Source organism: Eschrichtius robustus, chromosome X, assembly GCF_028021215.1.
Source record: "Eschrichtius robustus isolate mEscRob2 chromosome X, mEscRob2.pri, whole genome shotgun sequence".
NCBI lineage: Eukaryota > Metazoa > Chordata > Mammalia > Artiodactyla > Eschrichtiidae > Eschrichtius > Eschrichtius robustus.
Genome location: NC_090845.1, coordinates 65,187,572 through 65,211,083, shown reverse-complemented (window position 1 = coordinate 65,211,083; position 23,512 = coordinate 65,187,572). Strand labels below are relative to the sequence as shown.

Sequence of the window (23,512 nt, the reverse complement as noted above, 5' to 3'; positions counted from 1 at the left end):
CATCCCCAAAACCAAGCCATACCTATTAGTAGTTAGTCCTAGTTTGTCTCTCCTCCCATTTGATAGCAATAACTACTCTACAGATTTCTATCTCTATAGATTTCTGTCTCTACAGATTTGTCTATTCTGATTATTTCATATAAATGGAATCATAGAATGTGTAGCCTCTTGTATATGGCTTCTTTCACTTAGCAAGTTTTCAAGGTTTATCCATCTTGCAGCATATATCAGTTCTTCATTTCATTTTATTTCTGTATAATATTCCTTTGGATGGTTATGCCACATTTTATTTGTCCACATCCATTTTGTTTGTCCATCCAACATTTAATGTATTGAATACATTTGGGTTATATTCATTTTTTGGCTATTATGAATAATGCTCTTATAACCAGTCATGTACAAGTATTGTATGGACATATGTTTTCATTTCTCTTGGATATATACCTAGAAGAGGAATTCCTGTGTCATAAAGTAACTTTATTTTACCTTTTTGAGCAACTGCCAAACTTATTTTCCACAGCAAATGCACCATTTTACATTCCCTTATGATTTCTTTTTTAACCCATTCCTTATTTGGTAGTGTGTTGCTTGATTTCCACATTTTGTGGTTTTTCTAAATTTCCTTCGGTTACTAATTTCATATTTCATTTCACTTTAATTACAACACTTACTTTGTATGATTTAAATCCTTTTAAAATTTATTAACACATGTTAATGTCTTAAGATACAATCTATCATGTACAATGTTCCAGGTTCACTTGAGAATAATATTCTGATGAAATTGGGTGAAGTGTTCTATAGGTAACTATTAGGTCTGCTTGGTAATTAGGGATGTTCAAGTCTTACATTTCCTTGCTGATCTTCTATCTACTTTTTCTGTCCAGTATTGAAAGTAGGGTATTGACATATCCAACTCTTATGATTAAATTACCTATTTTTCCCTTCCATTCTCTCTGTTTTTACTTTATATATTTTGGAGCTCTGTTGTGAGCTGCTTAAATTATTATATTTTTTCCAGGGATTGATGATTTCATCATTATATAATGTCCTTTCTCAGGACTTCCCTGGTGGTGCAGTGTTTAAGGATCCGCCTACCAATGCAGGGGACACGGGTTCGATCCCTGGTCCCAGAAGATTCCACACACCATGGAGCAACTAGCCTGTGTGTCACAACTACTAAGTCTGCACTCTAGAGCCTGTGAGCCACAACTATGGAGCCTGTGTGCCAGAACTACTGAAGCCTGTGTGCCCTAGAGCCCACGCACCACTACTACTGAGCCCACGTGCTGCAACTACTGAAGCCCGTGCACCTAGAGCCCGTGCTCTGCAACAAGAGAAGCCACCGCAATGAGAAGCCCATGCACCACAACGAAGAGTAGCCACCGCTCACTGCAACTAAAGAAAGCCCGCGTGCAGCAACGAAGACCCAACGCAGCCAAAAAAAAAAGTCCTTTCTCTCTAGTGACAATTTCATTTCAAAGTCTATTTTGTCTGATATTAGCATATGAACTTCAGCTCTCTTGTGAGTACTGTTTCCATACACTATATTTTTACTTTCAAACAATTTGTGTCATTAAAACTAAAGTATCTGTAGACAGCATTTAGTTGGATCATTTTTTTAAAAAATCCATTCTGCCAATCTCTGCCTTTTAATTGGAGAGGTTAATCCACTTACATCTAAAGCAATTATGGATAAGGAAGGACTTATTTGTAGCATTTGGATATTAATGTTCCACATCTTATGTCTTTTTGGTTTCTCCATACTTATTTCCTTTTTTAGTATTAAATAGATATTTTCTAGTGTATTATTTTCATTCCCTTGTCATTTCTTTTACTACATCTTTTAATCATTATCTTACTGGTTGCCTTAGGATTACAATTAACATCTTAATTTATAACAATCTAGTTCAGAGTAACACTGACATAATTTCAATAGTATACATTTTGCTTCTATATATCTCCATTCCTCTCCCAATCTGTATGCTTCTATTGCCACAGAATACATCTTTACATGTTGTGTTCCCATTAATGCAGATTTATAATTACTGCTTTTTGCAACTGTCTTTTAAATCATATAGGGAAAAAGGAGTTATAAGCCAACAATACAATAATACTGGCTTTTAAATTTACCTATTTAGTTACCTTTCCTGCTGTTCTTTATTTCTTCATGTCGAGTTGAGTTACTGTCTAGTATCCATATATTTCACACTAAAGGACTCTCTTTAGCATTCGTTGAAGGGCAGGTCTGCTAGTAAAAAAAATCTCAGTTTTTGTAGATCTGGAAATGCCTTAATTTCTTTTTCATTTTTATTGTGGTAAAATATACATAATTTTTTATCATCTTAATCATTTGTAAGTGGCATTAAATATACTCACAATGTTTTGTAAACATCACTACTAAATCAATACCCAAAACATTTTCATCATCCCAACAAAACCCCCATACACATTAAACAAAAACTTGAGCTTCTAACCCCATCCCTTGCCCCCAGCCTCTGGTAATCTCTGTTCTACTTTCTGTCTCTATGAATTTGCCTATTCTAGGTGTGTCATAAAAGTCAAAGGATACAATATTATATTTTCATCTGTATCTGGCTTATTTCACTAAGCATAATGTTTTCAAGTTCACCCATGGTATATCGTATATCAAAATGTAATTCCTTTTTATGACAGGATGATATTCCATTGTATGAATATACTACATATAGTTTATCCATTCACCTGTTGATTGACACTTCGGTTGTTTCCACCTTTTGGTTATTGTGAATAATGCTGCTATGAAACTTGTTACAAATATCTGAGTTCCTGTTTTGAGTTCTTTTGGATATAAACCTACGAGTGGAATTGCTGTGTCATTTGGTAGTTCTATATTGAACCTTTTGAAAAATTGCCACTGTTTTTCATAGCAATTACACCTTTTTACATTCCCACCAGAATGCACAAGGATTCCAGATTCTCCATATTCTTGACAACACTTGTTTTCTTTTTTTTTTTTAATTATAGACATCCTTTGTAGGTGTGAAATGGTATCTCGCTGTGGTTTTTATTTATATTTCCCTGATGACTAATCATGTTCAACATCTTTTCATGAACTTATCAGCAGGTTGTATATCTTCTTTGGAGAAATGTGTACTTAAGACCTTTACCCAATTTTGGGTGGGTTTGCTTGTCTTTCTATTGTTGAGTTTTAAATGTTTTTATGTATCCTGGGTATTAATCTCTTATCAGATTTATGGTTTGAAAATATTCTATAGCATTCTTCAGATTGTCTTTCTGCTTTCTTCATAGGATCATTTGATGCATAAAATTTCTTAATTTTCATGAAGCCCCATTATTTTTTCATTTATCTCTTGTGCACTTGGTGTCATATTCATGAAATCATTGCCACATCCAATGTCATTAGGATTTTCTGCAGTGTTTTCTTCTAAGAGTTTTAAAGTTTTGCAATATAAATGTAGATCTTTGATCCATTTTGAGTTAATTTATGTATATGGTATGAGGGTCGAGTTTCATTCTTTTACATGTGACTATCCATGCAGTTTTCCAAGCACCAATTATGAAAAAACTGTCCTTTCCCTACTAAATGGTCTTGGCACATTTGTCAAAAACAAATCGATTATATATGTGAGGGTTTATTTCTGGCCTTTATATACTATTCCATCTATCTCTATGTCTGTCCTTAACACCAGTACCATCCTGTTTTACCTACTGTAGCTTTGTAGTAAGTTTTGAAGTTTGGAATTGCAAGTCCTCCAAATTTATTCATCTCTTTCAAGATTGTTTTGGCTAACATGAACTCGAGATTCCATATGAATCTTAGGATGGGTTTTTTGATTTCTACCCAAAAAGTCATTAAAATTCTGATGATTGCATTGAATCTGTAGATCATTTTGAGTAGCATTCTCATCTTAACAGTATTAAGTTTTCCAATCCATAAACACAGGATGTCTTTGCATTTATTTAGTTCTTCTTTAATTTCTCTCGGCAAAATGTTTTATAATTTTTGGTGTACTAGCCTTTTGCCTAAATTTATTACTGAGAATTTAATTCATAAATTAATTAAATTAATTAAGTTTTTACAGGTCCCACTCAGGAAAGAATGCATCAAACACATTCACATTTCCATTCTTTTTTTTAAGCAAATGACAGAGACCCAGCTTACCAGCTTTACTTTTTTAAATCTAAGCTTATCATTACATGTTTAAACAATTGTCAAAATGTACTAAGTTGCCAGCATTCATGCACAAGTAGAAAACATCCTCAATTTATATTAAATCAAAAGTGTGTTACTATTAATGCATTAATGTCTTTCACTACTAAATACTGAAAAAAATCGAATTTGTGTATGTGTGTGTGTGTGTGTGTGTGTGTGTGTGTGTGTGTAAGATTCATCCTGGCAATATTGACTTTACAGCAGACTGACACTACTTGGCTCATGTTTCAAACACAATGTAAAAGAAGGTCTGTGCTGGTGTTACTGTACAAAAGAATCAAAGCCACCTTAGATTACATTTAATAAAAAAGCAATGTGCATATACAGACTTACAACAATTTTAAAGACCAAAAAATATGGAACTGTTATGTGGTCCCAACAATAAACTCGAAAGCATATGACAAATAGGGGCTCCAGTGAACTGTTTATAAATACTTTACATTAGGTACAGTTATACTAAAAGTTGAATTCATTTTAAATCTTCAACAAATGTTCCTATATTTATAGTTTAACATTTCAGTTAAATGCATGCAATTACTCCTTATCCAAGCATAGCTGCTGCTCCTTACATTTTATTGTTAGGACTTCAACTGGCCATCTTTTTCAACTTCTAATCTTTCTTCAACATTCTTGACAATTCTCTTTGTAGTGATTTTTCTGCCATTAATTAATTTAGTAGAAGTTGACATAGATTTGAAATTGCCCATCCCACTACCACCAAATGACATGGAAGAGAATGAAGTGAGGCCCCCATGACGTAGTGAACTGAACAATGTAAATTTTGTGTCAAAAGAAGAAAATCCACCTCCAAAAGATGGAAATCCACTTAAGGCAGAGAAAAGTGACCCTGTGCCCCAGCTTTTGTTTCCATGGGGCCCCTGCAATTACCAAATATGTTCTCAAGTGGGTCTTCAAAGAGGTCAAATAAAAAAAGTCTCTTCCACCAAAATATTTCCTGAAGACAACATCTGGATTAAGGAATCTGAAGCCAAACTCAAATGGCCTGTCAAAATGACTTCCACCTCCATCAGTTAATTGTTTTTGGCATATCTGTCATAGATGTCCCATTTTTTAATATGTGATAACACCTCATATACCTTGGCTATTTGAATTTTCTCTCCTCTTTTTCTTCTCAAGATTTTTATCTGGTTGCTATGCTGATGCCAGTTTCCAATAAGCCTTTTTAATATCCTTGGCTGAAGCATGTCTCTGCATGCATAGAACTTCATAGTAATCCATCATGTTTTAGCAAGCTGTTGGAAGGAGTCCAAGGACGTGGAAGCAGGTGGATAGAAGCAGCAGCAATGGGGTGATGGCCTGGGTCTCCTGTTGGCTCTGGCATGGCTGTGCTGGTCATGGAGGTGCAGACGGCAGCTCCCCAAGATTTCCTTTCTCTCCTTGGATTTAAGTTTTTCGATATTATAAATGGAATTCCATTCTTAATTTCATTTTTGGATTGTTGCTGGTGTACAGAAATACATCTGATTTTTGTTTTCATTTGTACCCTGCAGTTATGAAGAACTTGCTTTTTAGTTCTACTAGCTTTCTTGTGGATTCTTTTGGATTTTCTAAAGATTAGATCATATAATCTGTGAATAGAGGTAGCTTTACCCCTTCATTTCCAGTGCTGATGCCCCCTTTTTTCTTGTATAATAGCTATTGCTAGTACTTCCAGTAAGACATGAATGGCAAATGATGAAAGTGGGTATCTTTGTCTTGTTAGTGATCTTAGGGGTAAAATTTGCAGTCTTTCATCAATGAGTATGATGTTAACTGTGGGTTTTTCATAAATGTCCTGTATCATGTTGAGGAATTTTCCCTATATTCCCAGTTTTCAGAGTCTTTATCAAGAAAGGATGTTGGATTTTGTCAAATGCCTTTCCTGAATAAATTGAGATGATCGTGAGGGGTTTTTTCCCTTTGCTCTATTCACATCATGTATTACATTGATTGATTTTCTTATGTTGAACCACCCTTGCATTCCTGGAATAAATTTGACTTGGTCATGATGAGTAATCCATTTAATATGCAACTGGATTTGGTTTTCTAATATTTTGTTGAGGACTTTTGCATCTATATTAATAAGGGATATTGATCTATAATTTTCTTCCTTGTTATGTCTTTATTTGGCTTTGTATCAGAGTAATGCTGTTCTCATAGAATGAGTTAGGAAGTACTTTAATTTCTTGAAGTACTAAAAGTACTGCTTTTATTTCTTCTTTAAATGTTTGGTGGAAATCACCAAAATTAATTCAGGACTTAATTTTGTTGTCAGGTGTTATGTTAGTGATTCATTCTCTTTACTTGTTAGGTCTGTTGAGATTTTCTATTTCTTCTTGAATCAGTTTAGGTGAATTGTGTATTTCAAGGAATTTATCCATTTCTTCTAAGTTATCTAATTTGCTGTACAATTTTTCATACTATTTTCTTACAATTCATTTAATTTTGTTAAGGTCAGTTGTCGTGTCACCACTTACATTTCTCATCTTAGTTATTTGTATGTACTCTCTCTCCCTGTTTTTTCTTAGTCTTACTAAACGTTTGGTGATTTTGTTTATCTTTCCAAGGAACCGTCTTCTGATTTAATTAATTTTCTCTATTGTTTGCTTAGTCTCTATTTTATCACCACTTTGATCTTTATTATTTCCTTCTTTCTGTTACCTTTGGGATAGTTTCCTCTTCTTTTTCTGGTTCTTTCAGGTGTGAAGTTAGGTTACTGATCTGAGACCTTTATTCTTCTTTGATTTACATAATTACAGACATACATTTTCCTCTAACAACTGTTTTCACTGCATAGCATAATTTTAATGTGTTTTTATTTGCACTTGTCTCTAAGTATTTTCTAATTTCCATTACAATTTCTTATTTGACAAATTGGCTGTTTGAGTGTGTTGTTTAATTTTAATATATTTGTGATTTTATTAGTTCCTTCTGTTGTTGATATCTAACTTCATCCTGTTGTGGTCAGTGAAGATACTTTGTATGATAACCATCTTTTTACATCTATTGAGACTTGTTTTGTAGCTTAAAATATACTCTGTCCTGGAGAAAGTTCCATGTGCATGTGAGAGAATGTGTAATCTGCTGTTGTTGTGTAGAATGTACTTTATATATGTCTGTTAGGTGTATTTGGTTCAGAGTTGTTCAAGTCCTCTAATTCCTTACTTATTTTCTGTTTGGTTGCTATTTCCATTATAGAAAGAGAAGTATTGAAGCCTCTCACTCTTACAAAGAACTATCTATTTCTTCCTTCAATTCTGTCCAGTTTCCTTCATACATTTTGAGGATCTGTTATTAGGTTTGAAAATGTTTACAATTGTTATGTCTTCTTGTTGAATTGAATATTTTATTAATATATAATTCCTTCCTTTGTCTACTATAAACTTCTTGATTTAAAATCTACTTTATTGCATATTAGTATAGACACCCCTGATCTCTTTCAGTTACTATCTGCATGGAGTCTCTTTCACTGTCAGTATATTTGTGTGTTAGATCTAAAATGAGTCTCTTTTAGATACAATAGAGTTTGATCATGTTTTATCTATTCTGCCAAGCTATGTCTTTTGATTAAAGATTTTATTCCTTTTATATTCAAAGTAGTTATTAATCAGGAGGTACTTCTTCTGCCATTTTGCTATTTGTTTACTATATGCCTTATGGCATTTTGGTAACTCATTTCCTACCATTACTGACATCTTTTGTGTTCGGATGATTTTTTTTCTAGTGAAACATTTTGATTCCCTTCTCATTACTTTTAGTGTGTACTCTATACATAGGTACTTTGTGGTTACACTGATCATTACATTTAGCACCTTAAAGTTATAACAGTCTAATCAGAGTGTATACCACCCTTGAATGTAATTTGCTGCAGCCACTATGGAAAACAGTATGGAGATTCCTCAGAAAACTAGAAATAGAATTACCATATGATCCAACAATCCCACTCCTGGGCATATAACCGGATAAAACTATAATTCAAAAAGATACATGCACCCCAATGTTCACAGCAGCACTATTAACAATAGCCAAAATATGGAAACAATCTAAATGTCTATTGACAGAAAATGGATAAAGAAGATGTGGTACATATAAACAATGGAATACTACTCAGCCATAAAAAAGATCAAAATAATGCCATTTGCAGCAACCTGGATGCAAACAGAGATTATCATACTAAGTGAAGCAAGTCAGAAATAGAAAAATACCATATGATATCACTTATATGTGGAATCTAAAATACAGCACAAATGAACCTATCTACAAAACAGAAACACACTCACAGACATAGAGATCAGACTTGTGGTTGCCAAGGGGGATGGGGGGAGGGAGAGGAATGGACTGGAAATTTGGGGTTGGTAGATGCAAACTATTACATTTAGAATGGATAAACAAAAAGGTCTTACTGTATAGCAAGGGGTACTATATCCAATGTCCTGGGATAAAACAAAATGGAAAAAAATATTTTAAAAAAGAATGTCTATATGTGTATAACTGAGTCACTTTGCTGTACAGCAGAGATTGGCACAAGATTGTAAATCAACTACACTTCAATTAAAAAACAAAAAAGAATGTATACCACCTTAACTTCAATATCATACAAAACCTCTGCTCCAGTAGAGCTCTGTCCTTCCCTCCTTCTATCATTGATGACATAGACTACATATGTATAAATTATGTGCCCAATAAATAGAATGATAATTTTAATCCATTTATCTTTTCAATCATGTAGAAAATAAAAATTGGCATTACACAATTTCCCATGTATTTATCTTTATTAGATATTTATTTCACTAATAATTACTGATGTTGAACATTTTTTCACGTGCCTGTTGGCCATCTGTATGTCTTCTTTGGAAAATGTCTATTCATTTCCTCTGCCCCCCCCTTTCTAATCAGGTTGTTTGCTTTTGTTTTTGAGTTCTATGAATTCTTTATATATTTTGGATATTAACCCCTTATTGGATATATGATATGCAAATATCTTCTCCCATTCAGTAGGTTCTCTTTTTGTTTTGTTGATGATTTCCTTTGATAGGCAGAAACTATTTAGTTTAATGTAGTCTCATTTGTTTATTTTTGTTTTGGTCCCCATGCCTGAGGAGACATATCCAGAAAGATAATGCTGAGACTGATTTCAAAGAGCATACTGCCTATGTTTTATTCTAGTTTTATGGTTCCAGTTCTTACATTCAAAGCTTACATACAATCCATTTTCAGTTGATTTTTGTTTATGGTGAAACAAGGTGATCTAGTTTCATTTTTCTTTTTGCTTTGCATGTGACTGTCAAGTTTCCCCAACATCATTTACTGAAAAGAGTATTGTTTCTCCACTGTATGTTCTTTGCTACTTTATCATAAATTAATTGTCCACATATGTCCGGGTTTCTGCCAATACCATGCTGTTTTGATTACTATACCTTTGTAGTACACTTTGAAACTAGAGAGTGTTACACCTCCAGATTTGATCTTTTTTCTCAGGGTTGCTTTGAATATTTGGGGTATTTTGTGGTTCCACATAAACTTTAGAATTTTTTGTTCTATTTCTGTGAAAAATGTCCTTAAGATTCAGACAGGAATTGCACTGAAAGTATAGATTCTTTTAAATAACATGGACAGTTAAACAATGTGAATTCTTCCAATCAATGAGCAGGAAATATCTTTCCATTTATTTGTGTCTTCTTCAACTTCTTTCAATAATATCTTCTACTCTTCAGAGTACAGGTATTTCACCTCATTAAATTTGTTCCTGGGTGTATTATTCTTTTTGATACAACTGTAAATGGGATAGTTTTCTTCACTTCTCTTTCTGATAGCTATTATTGTATAGAAATTCAACAGATTACTGTGTATTAATTTTCTATTCTGCAACTTTACTGAATCCATCTCTTATTTATAATAGTTTTTTGGTGAAGTCTTTAGGGCTTGATGATCTGTCCTTTGATGAAATTGGGGTGCTAAAGTTCCCTGCCATTATTGTATTGTCAATTTTTCCCCTTATATCTGTATTTGCTTTATATACTTAGGTGCTCCTACATTGGATTCATAAATGTTAAAAAGTAAAATATACACTTTTTGTGTTGATCCCTTTATCATAATATAATGCCCTTCTTTGTCTTTTGTTAGACTTTGCTTTAAAGATTTTTTCTGATATTATTGCTACCACCCCTTTCTTATCATTTCCATCTGCATAAAATATCTTTTTTCCATCCCTTCATTTTCAGTATGCATGTGTCTTTAGTTCTGAAGTGAGTCTCTTGTAAGCATCATATAGATAGGTCTTTTTTTTTTATCCAGCCACCTTATGTCTTTTGATTGAAGCATTTAGTCCACTGACATTTAAAGTAATTATTGATAGGTATGTACTTATACCTGTTTTCTGATTATTTTTGTCAGTTTTCCCTGTTCTTTTCTTCTTCTTTTAGTTTCTCCCCATTTAGTTTGATGATTTCCTTTAGTAGTATGCTTGTGTTCATTTTTCTCATTGACAGTAACACAATAAAAGGAGGGGACTTTAACACCCCCCTCACATAAATGGATAGATAATCCAGACAAAAAATAAACAATAAAATACTGGCCTTAAATGACACATTAGACCAGTTGTACTTAATTGATATACATATATATATAAAGCATTCTATCCGAAAGCAGCAGAATACACATTCTTTTCAAGTGTGCATGGAACATTCTCCAGGATAGATCACTTGCTAGGCCACAAAACAAGCTGCAGTAAATTTAAGAAAACTGGAATCATATCAAGCATCTTTTCCGACCACAATGCTATGAGACTAGACATGAACTACAAGAAAAAAACTGCAAAAAACACAAACATGTGACGGCTAAACTATATGGACTAAACAACCAATGGATCACTGAAGAAGTCAAAATGGAAATTTAAAAAACTACCTACAGACAAATGAAAATGAAAACACAACAGTCCAAAACCTATGGGACGCAGCAAAAGCAGTTCTAAGAGAGAAGTTTATAGTGACACAAGCTTACCTCAGGAAACAAGAAAAATATCAAACAACATAACCTTATACCTAAAGGAACTAGAGAAAGAAAAACAAATAAAACCCAAAATTAGAAGTAAAGAAATCAGGACTTCCCTGGTGGAGCAATGGTTGGGAATCTGTCTGCCAATGCAGGGGACATGGGTTCAATCCCTGGTCGGGGAAGATCCCACATGCCATGCAGCAACTAAGCCCATGTGCCACAACTACTGAGTCTGCACTCTAGAGCCCATGAGCCACAACTACTGAGCCCGCATGCCACAACTACTGTAGCCCACGTGCCTAGAGCCCAAGCTCCACAACGAGAAGACACTGCAATAAGAAGCCTGCACACCACAATGAAGAGTAGCCTGCACTCACTGCACCTAGAGAAAGCCCACATGCAGCAACAAAGAGCCAATGCAGCCAAAAATTAATTAATTAAAAAAAAAGAAGTATGGGGTATCACCTCACACCAGTCAGAGTGGCCATCATTAATAAATCTACAAACAATAAATGCTGGAGACAGTGTGGAGAAAAGGGAACCCTCTTGTACTGTTGGTAGGAATGTAAGTTGATACAGCCACTATGGAGAACAGTATGGAGGTTCCTTAAAAAAATAAAAATAGAACTACCATATGACCCAGCAATCCCACTACTGGGCATATACCCTGAGAAAACCATAATTCAAAAAGAGCCATGTACCACAATATTCATTGCAGCTCTATTTACAATAGCCAGGACATGGAAGCAACCTAAGTGTCCACTGACAGATGAATGGATAAAGAAGATGTGGCACATATATACATTGGAATATTACTCGGCCAGAAAAAGAAACGAAATTGAGTTATTTGTAGTGAGGTGGATGGACCTAGAGTCTGTCATACAGAGTGAAGTAAGTCAGAAAGAGAAAAACAAATATCATATGTTAACACATATATAAGGAGTCTAAAAACAAACCAAAGAAAAGGTTATGAAGAACCTAGGAGCAGGACAGGAATAAAGACACAGATGAAGACAATGGACTTGAGGACATGCAGAGGGGGAAGGGTAAGCTGGGACGAAGTGAGAGAGTGGCATGGACTAATATATACTACCAAATGTAAAATAGATAGCTAGTGGGAAGCAGCTGCATAGCACAGGGAGATCAGCTTGGTGCTTTGTGACCACCTAGAGGGGTGGGATGGGGGGTTGGGAGGGAGACACAAGAGGGAGGAGATATGGGGATATATGTATATGTATAGCTGACTCACTTTGTTATAAAGCAGAAACTAACATACCATTGTAAAGCAATTATACTCCAGTAAAGATGTTTAAAAAAAAGAAGTAAAGAAATCATAAAGATCCGAGCAGAAATAAATGAAATAGAGACTAAAAAAAAATAGAAAAGATCAATGAAACTAAAAGCTGGTTTTTTTTAAGATAAACAAAATTGATAAACCTTTAGCCAGACTCATCAAGAAAAAAAGGGAGAGGGCCCAAATCAATAAAGTAAGAAATGAAAAAGGAGAAGTTACAACCGACACCACAGAAACACCAAGGATCATAAGAGACTACTACAAACAACTATATGCCAATAAAATGAACAACCAAGAAGAAATGGACAAATTCTTAGAAATGTACAATCTTCCAAGACTGAACCAGTAAGAAATACAAAATATCAACAGACCAATTACCAGTAATGAAACTGAATCAGTAATTTAAAAACTCACAACAAACAAAAGTCCAGGACCAGATGGCTGCACAGGTGAATTCTACCAAACAGTTAAAGAAGAGTTAACACCTACACTTCTTAAACTGTTCCAAAAAACTGCAGATGAAGGAACACTTCAAAACTCATTCTGTGAAGCCAGCATCACCCTGATACCAAAACCAGACAAAGGTATCACAAGAAAAAGAAAATTACAAATATAACTGACAGACATAGATGTAAAAATCCTCAACAAAATATCAGCAAACCGAATCCAACAATACATTACAAGGATCACACACCATGACCAAGTGGGATTTATCCCAGGGATGCAAGGATTTTTCAACATCCACAAATCAATCAATGTGATACACCACATTAACAAATTGAAGAATAAAAACCATATGATTATATCAATTGATGCAAAAAAAACTTTTGACAAAATTCAACATCCATTTAGGATAAAAACTATCCAGAATGTGGGCATACAAGGAACATACCTCAACATAATAAAGGCCATATATGACAAACCCACAGCAGACATCATACTCAACAGTGAAAAGTTGAAAGCATTTCCTCTAAGATTGGGAACAAGACAAGGACGCCCACTCTCACCACTTTTATTCAGCATAGTATCAGGAGTCCTAGTCATAGCAATCAGACAAGAAAAAGAAATAAAAGGAATTCAAGTTACTATACTTTTCAAGTTTAAATATTCTATTTAGTTACTCTTTATAATTTCTATCTTTTTATTGATATTCTCACTTTGGTGAGACATTTTCTCATACTTTTCTTTAGTTTGTTAGATAATAGTTTCCTTTAGCTCTTTGAACACTTCAAAACTCATTCTATTAAACTCATTTAAAACAACCAAATTAAAGTCTTTGTCTAGAAATACATCATTTGTGCTCCCTCAAGCATGTTTTTATTGATTTTTCTCCTGTTAATGTGCCATATTTTTTTAAAATAAATTTATTTATTTATCTTTGGCTGCATTGGGTCTTCATTGCTGCATGCGGGCTTTCTCTAGTTGTGGCGAGCAGGGGCTATTCTTCATTGCGGTGTGTGGGCTTCTCATGGAGGTGGCTTCTCTTTGTTGTGGAGCATGGGCTGTAGGTGTGCAGGCTTCAGTAGTTGTGGCACGCAGGCTCTGAAGCACAGGCTCAGTAGTTGTGGTGCATGGGCTTAGTTGCTGCATGGCATGTGGGATCTTCCTGGACTAGGGCTCAAACCCGTGTCCCCTGCATTGGCAGGCAGATTCTTAACCACTGTGCCACCAGGGAAGTCCCATATTTTCTTTTATTAAAATGTCTTTTAGATTTTTCTTGAAAAGTGGACATTTTGAATATTATAATATGGCAGCTATAGAAATTAGATTCTCACCTCTCCCCAGGATTTTTTATTAATGCTGCCTATTGATCTTTTAGTGACTTTTTTTTTTTGCTGTAAGAAAAAAAATCCTCAAATTCATTTTAAATGGTAGCCTTTTAATACAAGCATTCTTTTTTTCTTAAATTTTATTGAAGTATAGTTAATTTACAATGTTGTGTTAATTTCTGCTGTACAGCAAAGTGACTCAGTTATACATATATGTTCTTTTTCATATTCTTTTCCATTATGGTTTATCACAATATATTGAATATAGTTCCCTGTGCTATACAGTAGGACCTTGTTGTTTATCCATCCTATACATAATAGTTTACATCTGCTAATCCCAAATTCCCAATACTTCCCTCCCCTACTCCCCTCCTCATTGGCAACCACAAGTCTGTTCTCTATGTCTGTGAGTCTGTTTCTGTTTCATAGATATGTTCATTTGTGTCATATTTTAGATTCTACATATAAGTGATATCATATGGTATTTGTCTTTCTCTTCCTAAATTACTTCACTTAGTTAATTTAAGCTTTCTTAATAATGTTGTTTCTTCTTACTAAATCACATGCAAGTGAATATGTTTTTAGATCACTGTCCTTAAGCCGTTTTCTGCATTATTGTTGTATTTTCCCCAGTTCCTCTCAACAGTCATTTGAATCTATCTACTTGTGGTTCTTTTACTTCGGAGATATTAACATGCATGGGTCTTTACTGAAGGATTCTGTCCTTGCATTTTAGTCTACTTGTATTTTTCTCAACCCTCTATAATATTTTAATGGGTTTGTTAACATTCATTCTCCTTTTTTATAGCTTAATAAAGATGCTACAGAAACCAAACCAAGTATAAGACCAGGTCCACAGAGCTCAGCAGTGCAGATGGATGTCAAAGATGAAGAGACTTGCTGGAATGTGATTAAACCCTTCTTCAGGAATGACTCAAAGCTGAGATGCTTAGAGAAAGGAGAAGATAAAACACCACTCTGTATAGCAACATGACTGTTTTACTTCAGCTACCACAATCTTTCAATGAGTTTACAAACCACATTACTAATGTATGTGGTAAGCTGTTACTTATAACAAATCTGCTATTAATCTCCAAACTTTTTAACTGAAGCTGGAATGGAAAAAACATTAGAATGACCAAGTTACTCAATTACCTAACTAAGCTATAACCTGCATACCACTTAAATAAATAATGAGATGCTTTTTAAATTTACACCAAGCATGCTATTCTTTCCCATCAATTAAAACTATCATCCCACAGTTTGTTGAGTTTAAAATAATAATATAAATAACCACTAAAAATATACTAGCAAAACTGAATAAGGGCATGAATGTGTGTGTGTGTGTGTGTGTGTGAAAGGAAAAATAGACAGAGTAGTTATTTGCATAGTTGCATAATTATTTCAATATTCCTTTCATTTTACACATTTCTTTTTATAGAGGTCTCATTATTACATAAATACAGTTGACTCTTGAACAATGTGGGGGTTAGGGGCACCAAACCCTCATTCAGTCAAATACCTACAAATAACTTTTGACTCCCTAAAAACTTTACTAATAGCCAACTGTTGACCAGAAGTCTTACTGATAACATAAACAGTCAATTAACACATATTTGTATGCTATATGTATTATATACTACATCCTTACCATAAAGTAAGCTAGAGAAAAGAAAATGTTATTAAGAAAATCATAAGGAAGAGAAAATACATTTACAGTACTGTAATATATTAATTGATACCATAAGTTTACATCATCTGTTTACAAGATGAATCATCTGTGAGTACCTACAACAGTCTTATATGATACAAAACACTGTAGATGGTATACATATTATTAACACTAGACATCAAAAATGAAACAATGTGAATAAAGAAATTAATATTTATTTACAGGTATAATGATTCACGCATTGATAACAAAGATTGCTTTATGGTAGCCTAGTGTAATCAATATGATAGCCTATACACTAATGAATGAAATGTTATAAAAATTTTGTGGTATACAATATTACAGTCACATTCATAATACTGTATTGGAAATGTTATTACACTTTTAAAAAACCACTTACCTGTGATGATAAGGCTGATGCACAGTTTCTCCAATAACGAGAGGCATACTGTAATGTAATTCTTTGAAAGTAAAGTTATAAAACAGTAAGAAAACTAACCCACTATTAATTTTATATTAAATGTCATTCACATTATGCCTATGTAAGGATAGGTTACCCAGCTCAATACAAGTCTTGTATGGGATGTTATATACAATGAATACTTAGGGGATGATGATGACGATGGTGACAAAAAAGGTCTCATAGAGTTTTTGCTGTAAGTTTATTAGATTTTCACATGAAGACACTCACAGACATACACAATACATAAGTTTTTAAACTGTAGGGCATGATGATTATTTGCTATCATTAAGTGGAAGTGGATCATCATAAATTCTTCATCTTCATCATCTTCATATTGACTAGACTGAGGAGGATGAGGAGGGTTTGGTCTTGCAGTCTCAGGGATGGCAGAGGCAGAAGGGGAGGCAGGAGAGGCAGGCAAACTCGGTGCAACTTTACAGAAATACATCATAATTTCTGTCTGACTTTTTTGCCTTTTCATTTCTCTAAAACTGTTTCTATATGGTACCAATCCTCCTTCCAAGATTTGCTTTAGTTTCAGCACCTGTATCATATAAGGGTCTCTGTCATAAAAGAAGTCAAAAGCAGTCTTGAATAACTGGAACACTGCTAGATTATCTAATGTCAATTTGTTTTCTGGTGCTGCTTCTAAGTCTTCTTACTTGTCGTCTGGCACTGGTTCAGAAGCACTCATCTCCATCAAGTTGTCATCTGTTAATTCCTCTGGTATGATGTCTGTTAGCTCTTGAATTTCTCCATAGATCTATATCTTGAATCACTCACCACCACCACCCCCTTCTTTTTGGCCATATCCACAATCTATTTCATGATTTCTTTGATGGCTCTGTCATAAATCCTGTGAAGTCATGCACAACATCTGGACAGTTTTTTTCCAGCAGGAATTTATTGTTTTGGGCTTGATGCCTTTCATGGCTTTTTCTATAACAACGATGGCATCTTCAATGGTGTACTCCTTCCAGACTTTCATGATATTCTATCGTGGTTCTCTTCTATAGTGTTGACAATCTTTCCCATACAGTACTGTGTGTCATGAGCCTTAAAGGTCCTTATGACCCTCTGACTCAGAGGCTGAATTAGAGACGTGTATTTGGGGCATAAACCACTTTGACGCCCTCAGTATTGAACTCATGGGGTTCTGGATGGCCAGGGGCATTGTCCAATATCAGAAGAACCTCAGAAGGCCATCCCTTACTGGCAAAGTATTTCCTGACTTCAGGGACAAAGCATTAATGGAACCAATCCAGAAAAAAGGGTTGTCGTCCAGTCCTTCTTGTTGTACAACCAAAAGACTGGCAGCTGGTGTTTATCTTTTCCCTTCAAGGCTCGAGGGTTAGCTGCTCTATAGGTAAAGGCAGTCCTGTTCATAAACCCGACTCCATTTGCACAAAACAGTAGAGTTATCCTACCCCTTCCTGCCTTAAATTCTGATGCTTGCTTCTCTTCCTTACTAATAAAAGTCCTTTGTGGCATTTCCCCTCCAGAATAGGGCACTTTTGTCTGCGTTAAAAACCTGTTCAAGAAGATATCCTTTCAGCAGGACAGTGGCCATGGACGTTGGAATCCGCTAAGGAGTGTGTAACAACTCACCTGCCAAATTAACTAGCCCTTAAAATGGATGGTGCTGGAGAGTCGGGCCCATACCTGACTGTCGCACAGATGGCCAACAAACACATGAAAAGAAGCTCAACATCACTAAGTACAAGAGAGATGTAAATCAAAACTACAATGAAGTATCACCTCACACCAGTCAGAACGGCCATCATCAAAAAAATCTACAAACAATAAATGCTGGAGAGGATGCAGAGAAAAGGGAACCCTCCTCCTCTGTTGGTGGGAATGTACATTGGTACAGCCACTATGGAGAACAGTATGGAGGTTCCTAAAAAACTAAAAATAGAACTACCATATGACACAGCAATCCCACTACTGGGTATATACCCAGAGAAAACCATAATTTGAAATGATGCATGCACCCCGATGTTCATTGCAGCACTATTTACAATAGCCAGGACATGGAAGCAACCTAAACATCCATCAACCGAGGAATGGATAAAGAAGATGTGGTACATATATACAATGTAATATTACTCAGCCATAAAAAGGAACGAAATTGGGTCATTTGCAGAGATGTGGATGGACCTAGAGACTGTCATACAGAATGAAGTAAGTCAGAAAGAGAAAAACAAATATCATATAATATCACTTATATGTGGAATCTAGAAAATGGTACAGATGAACTTATTTGCAAAGCAGAAATAGAGACACAGATGTAAAGAACTTATGGATACCAAGGGGGGAACGGGGGTGGGATGAATTGGGAGATTGGGACTGACATATATACACTACTATGTATAAAATAGATAACTAATGAGAACCTACTGTATAGCACAGGGAACTCTACTCAGGGTTGTGTGGTGACCTAAGTGGGAATGAAATCTAAAAAAGAGGGGATATATGTATACGTATAACTGATTCACTTTGCTGTACAGCAGGAACTAACACAACATTGTAAAGCAACTATACTCCAATAAAAATTAATTAAAAATAAATAAAATACATATTTTTTAAAAAGACATCCTTTCTCCTCAGTGATTTTCTTAATGGTATCTGGGAACTTGTCTGCTGCCTCTTCATTAGCAGAAGTTGGTTCTCTTGTTATCTTGACATTTTTAAAGCCAAACCTCTTTCTAAAATGATCAAACCATCCTTTGCTGGCATTAAATTCTCCAGCTTTACATCCTTCACCTTCCTTTTGCTTTGCCATATAGTGACTTTGCTTTATTTTGAATCATATTAGAGTCTATAGGCATGACTTTTTTATACCAATCGTGCACCCACATAGAAGCTGCATTTTCAATAGGAGATAAAAAGTTATTTCACAAAAAGTGCAAGGTTTTTAGGTCTGTTGCTAGCCACAGCAAGGATTTTATGAATTTCCTTTTCTTTTCTGTTTTTACAATGGTCCTTATACTGGATTTATCTTGAAATGGCAGGTGCATGTCAAGCAATTCAACTTTTTCTTGTAATGTCACGACTTTTCTCAGCTTCCTGGGACCACTTCCAGCATCACTAGTGGCACTTCGAATGGGTCCCATGATGTTATACAAGGTTTACTGTATTGCACTAAACATGAAAAATACACAAAAACAAGGAGAAATCACTTTTTACTGTTATGCAATTTACTGGGGACAAACCACTCACAAAAAGATGATTAACATCACACAGTGTTTCAAGCAGATCCTCCCAACACTTGCTCTCACCACAATAGCAATAGGAGGTGGCTACAAAATACAAGTGATGGTACACGACTCAGGAGGACTATATCACAAAAGGCATTGGAGGCTTTTTCCTTGCTCTCTCTTGGATTATTCACTCTGGGAAAAGCCAACTGCTATATGCTGAGGCCTGCATAGAAGGAATGAAATATTCCTACCAAAAGCAATGTGACTGAGCAATCTTATAAGTGAATCCCACAACCCAGTCAAACCTTCAGATGGTTCCAGTCTCAACAGACCCCCTGGCTCCAATATTCTGAGAAATGCCATGCCAGAACTATTAGCTAATCTATACCTGAATTTCTAACCCTTACAAACTGTGAGGTAATTAAGGTTTGTAGTTGTTTTTTCTTTTTAAGGAATTCCTTTATTTTTATTATTTATTTATTTACTTATTATTTATTTTTGGCTGTGTTGGGTCTTCGTTTCCATGCAAGGGCTTTCTTTAGTTGCGGCAAGCAGGGGCCGCTCTTCATCGCAGTGCATGGACCTCTCACTATCGCGGCCTCTCTTGTTGTGGAGCACAAGCTCCAGACGCGCAGGCTCAGTAGTTGTGGCTCACGGGCCTAGTTGCTCCGCGGCATGTGGGATCTTCCCAGACCAGGGCTCGAACCCGTGTTCCCTGCATTGGCAGGCAGATTCTCAACCACTGCGCCACCAGGGAAGCCCGAATGTTTGTAGTTTTAAGCCTTCATATTTTGGGCCAATTTTTTACACAACAGTAGATAGCTCATAAACCTACTTGTAAAGAAAAAGTTTTAAAATTTTAGGAGCATTCCTGAAAAATATACTAGATAATAATCCTTTCCAAAGCTAATCAAAAATGATATTTGTAGAAGAACAGGTTAAAGACTACTCGAATAGATTCTAGACATAGACAGCTTCACATTAAACTTTATATTTGTTTTCTACTCCTGGCTAAAAATTACCATGAAGTTAACAGCTTTAAATAACACACATTTTTTATATCGTGTTATGTGTTGGCCAAGGATCTGGGACAGCTTAGCTGCCTCCTCTGCTTAGGGTCTCACAAGACTGTAATCAAGGTGTTGGCTGGGCTGGGTTCTCATCCGGAGGAATAGTTAGGGAAAGAATATACTTCCAAGTTCATTCAGATTGTTGGCAGAATTCATGTTCTTGTGGCTATATAACCAAATTTCCAGACATTTTGCTGGCTGCCAGCAGGAGACTGCCCTCAGGTCCTAAATGATGCACACAGTTCCTGTTTCCCATGTGTCTCCCCAACATAACTGCTTACATTGTCAAACCAGCAATGAGTTTCTTCCTCCAGTCTGATATAAGATAGAGTCTTATATAACATGATATAATCATAGAAGTGACTTTTGGTCACATAACATAACCTAATCAAGTGAATGACATTCCATCACCTCTGCCATTGTTTAGAATTTGCTATTGGTTGGAAGTCACAGGTACTGTGTGCACACAAGGGGAGGAGAATAGACAAAGGTGTAAACACTAGTAGACAAGAAAATATTGGGGGTTACCTTATGGTTTGTCTGCCACAAACCTATTTTAAAAACCACAGGACCAAGAGTTGCTGTTATTTAGAATTGATATTTCCCAGACCTAAGAAGATATCCAACTACTCTATATATATGTACAATAGTTTATCTTTACTTACTTTTCAATATTTTTATTAATGCCTGCAATTTACTCTTCTATAATTGGCATGTTTAACATTGTTACAGTAAAAACCAAAACATTAACTTTAGTTCTAATAGTCTACAAAAATCTTGATGACAGACACTTGTAAATACATTTGAAAATATATTATTTTTGGAATAAGTTATCATGAATATGGCTCAGCTTAAAAACACTGTCAAGTGGTTATAACGATTCTCAAATAAATTTCCCATACTGAGGTATAATTGCTCTACTGGTATATTTTTCTAATTATAATTGCTCTAACATTTTAAGGTTAACTTTTGAAGATATTATGAAATAGAAATGAGATTTTAAATCTAATACTTGAAAGTATGTCTTTAAAAATTAATTTGAGCACCCTAATTCTGAGATTTAAATTTCAAAGTGGTGTTTTTTCTACTCCTTCACTTTACACATTCATATAAAGTAGTTATATTAGTCAGGGTTCTCCTTAGAAACAGAACCAGAAGGATATAAAAACAAATATATGAAGAGATTTATTATAGGAACTGGCTCATGTGGCAACAGAGGCTGAGAAGTCCCATGATCTGCTGTCTGCAAGCTGGAGGCTCAGGAAAGCTGGTTGTATAATTCAGTCCAAGTCTGAAGTCCTGGGAACCAGGGGAACCAATAATGTAACTCCCACTCCAAGACTGAAACTCTAGGGGAGAAGAGAGGTGGTGGTGTAAATCCTGGAGTCTGAAAGCCTGAGAACCAGGAGCTCCAATGTCTGAGAGCAGGAAAGAATTCACTCTTCCTTTGCCTTTTTGTTCTATTCTGGCACATTGGTGAGGGCGGATATTCTTTACTCAGTCTACTGATTCAAATACAAATCTTCTGGATAGACTCTCACAGACACACCCAGAAATAATTCTTTACCGGCTATCTGGGCATCACTTAGTGCAGTCAAACTGACACAAGTTGTGACTTGTTAAATTAACATTTGTCAAGTAGAGCCTCAGGATGTCAGATGGTGAGTCACAGTTCAACAAAAGACCGCAAGAGTTCCCAGGCTAGGGCTGAATTGGTCAATTCAAACCAAAAAGAAACGGGCTTTGGAAAGCTTCTTGAGTCTAATATAAAAGGTGCACAAGGGGGAGGCTTTGGACGAGAATGCTTACTACAAGGGCAGTTGGGGGAGTCATATCAGGACCTTACATTTACTTGTGCCCCTGCTGTTATATAGGGCATGCATTCTTTGAAGGGGCTAGTGTCAACTTAAGGCCCCTGCAGGGTACTTAAACATACAAAATGGATGCCAAGGCAGCAATATTATGGAGTAGTTTAAATTCTCAACAACACATAAAATTAATCCTCACAGTAGTCAACTACATAATACTACTTCTCATCCATTTTCCATTTAAAAAATATGCGCAAAGTAGGAATATGAAGAAATACTAAAGTTCTGGGGAACCAAATAAGAAAATGTATAACAGAATATCATATATAAAATGTTTTAAAGTATAGGAAATATCATGATGTAGGTCATCATACTGAGTTCAATTAAATATATTTTATATCCATATAATACCTTGCACTGAATCATTTTAAAAAACTAAGATCTCACAATTGTTACACTAATTTGACAAATGGAAAACTGATATACAGAAGAGTCTTAAGCTGAAAAATAAGTTCTACAAAAAGTTTATTTGTAATGTATTTTTTGGTCACTTATTTCATCACTCGATCATACAAAAATATTTATTGAAAATATTTATTTAGTAGGTAGACAGTATACTACTAACTGCTATGATCATGTTTGGAATACTGTTAATTCTACAGATAAATTTGAGGAGAACTAGCATCCTTACTATGATGAGTCTTCAAATCCATGAACACAGTATGTCTCTCAATTAATTTAGGTCATTGATTTCTTCCACCAAAATTTTGAAGTTGAAAGGTTATTTAAATACAAATTATATAATTCTTTCATAAATATGGGCCTATTCAAATTATCTGTTCTTGGGGAAATTATAGTAGTTGGTGTTTTAATATCTTTTAATGCCTTTAGGGTTTGTAATAACGTCACATCTTTTATTCATGATAATGGTAATTTTGTTATGTCTTTTTTTCTTGGAGGTTATGGCAGGTAGCTTATCAAATTTATTGATTTTTAAAAAGGTTTGCTTTTGCTAATTTTACTTATT

The 23,512-nt window shown here is 35.1% G+C and overlaps 1 long non-coding RNA gene and 1 pseudogene across 5 annotated transcripts in view; both read right to left on the bottom strand.

The window, feature by feature from the left end:
• LOC137757030 (uncharacterized) overlaps positions 1 to 23,512 on the bottom strand; it is a 169,431-nt gene that overhangs the window by 29,504 nt on the left and 116,415 nt on the right. Inside the window, exon 5 of one of the 5 annotated variants that reach the window (XR_011072291.1) lies at positions 16,587 to 19,548. The exons of the other annotated variants lie outside the window; for them this stretch is intronic. This is a non-coding gene — a long non-coding RNA (uncharacterized lncRNA). Of the gene's footprint in view, positions 1 to 16,586; positions 19,549 to 23,512 lie in introns of those variants that run through there. 5 annotated transcript variants of the gene reach the window in all.
• On the bottom strand, positions 4,748 to 5,553 carry LOC137757114 (dnaJ homolog subfamily B member 6-like; annotated as a pseudogene).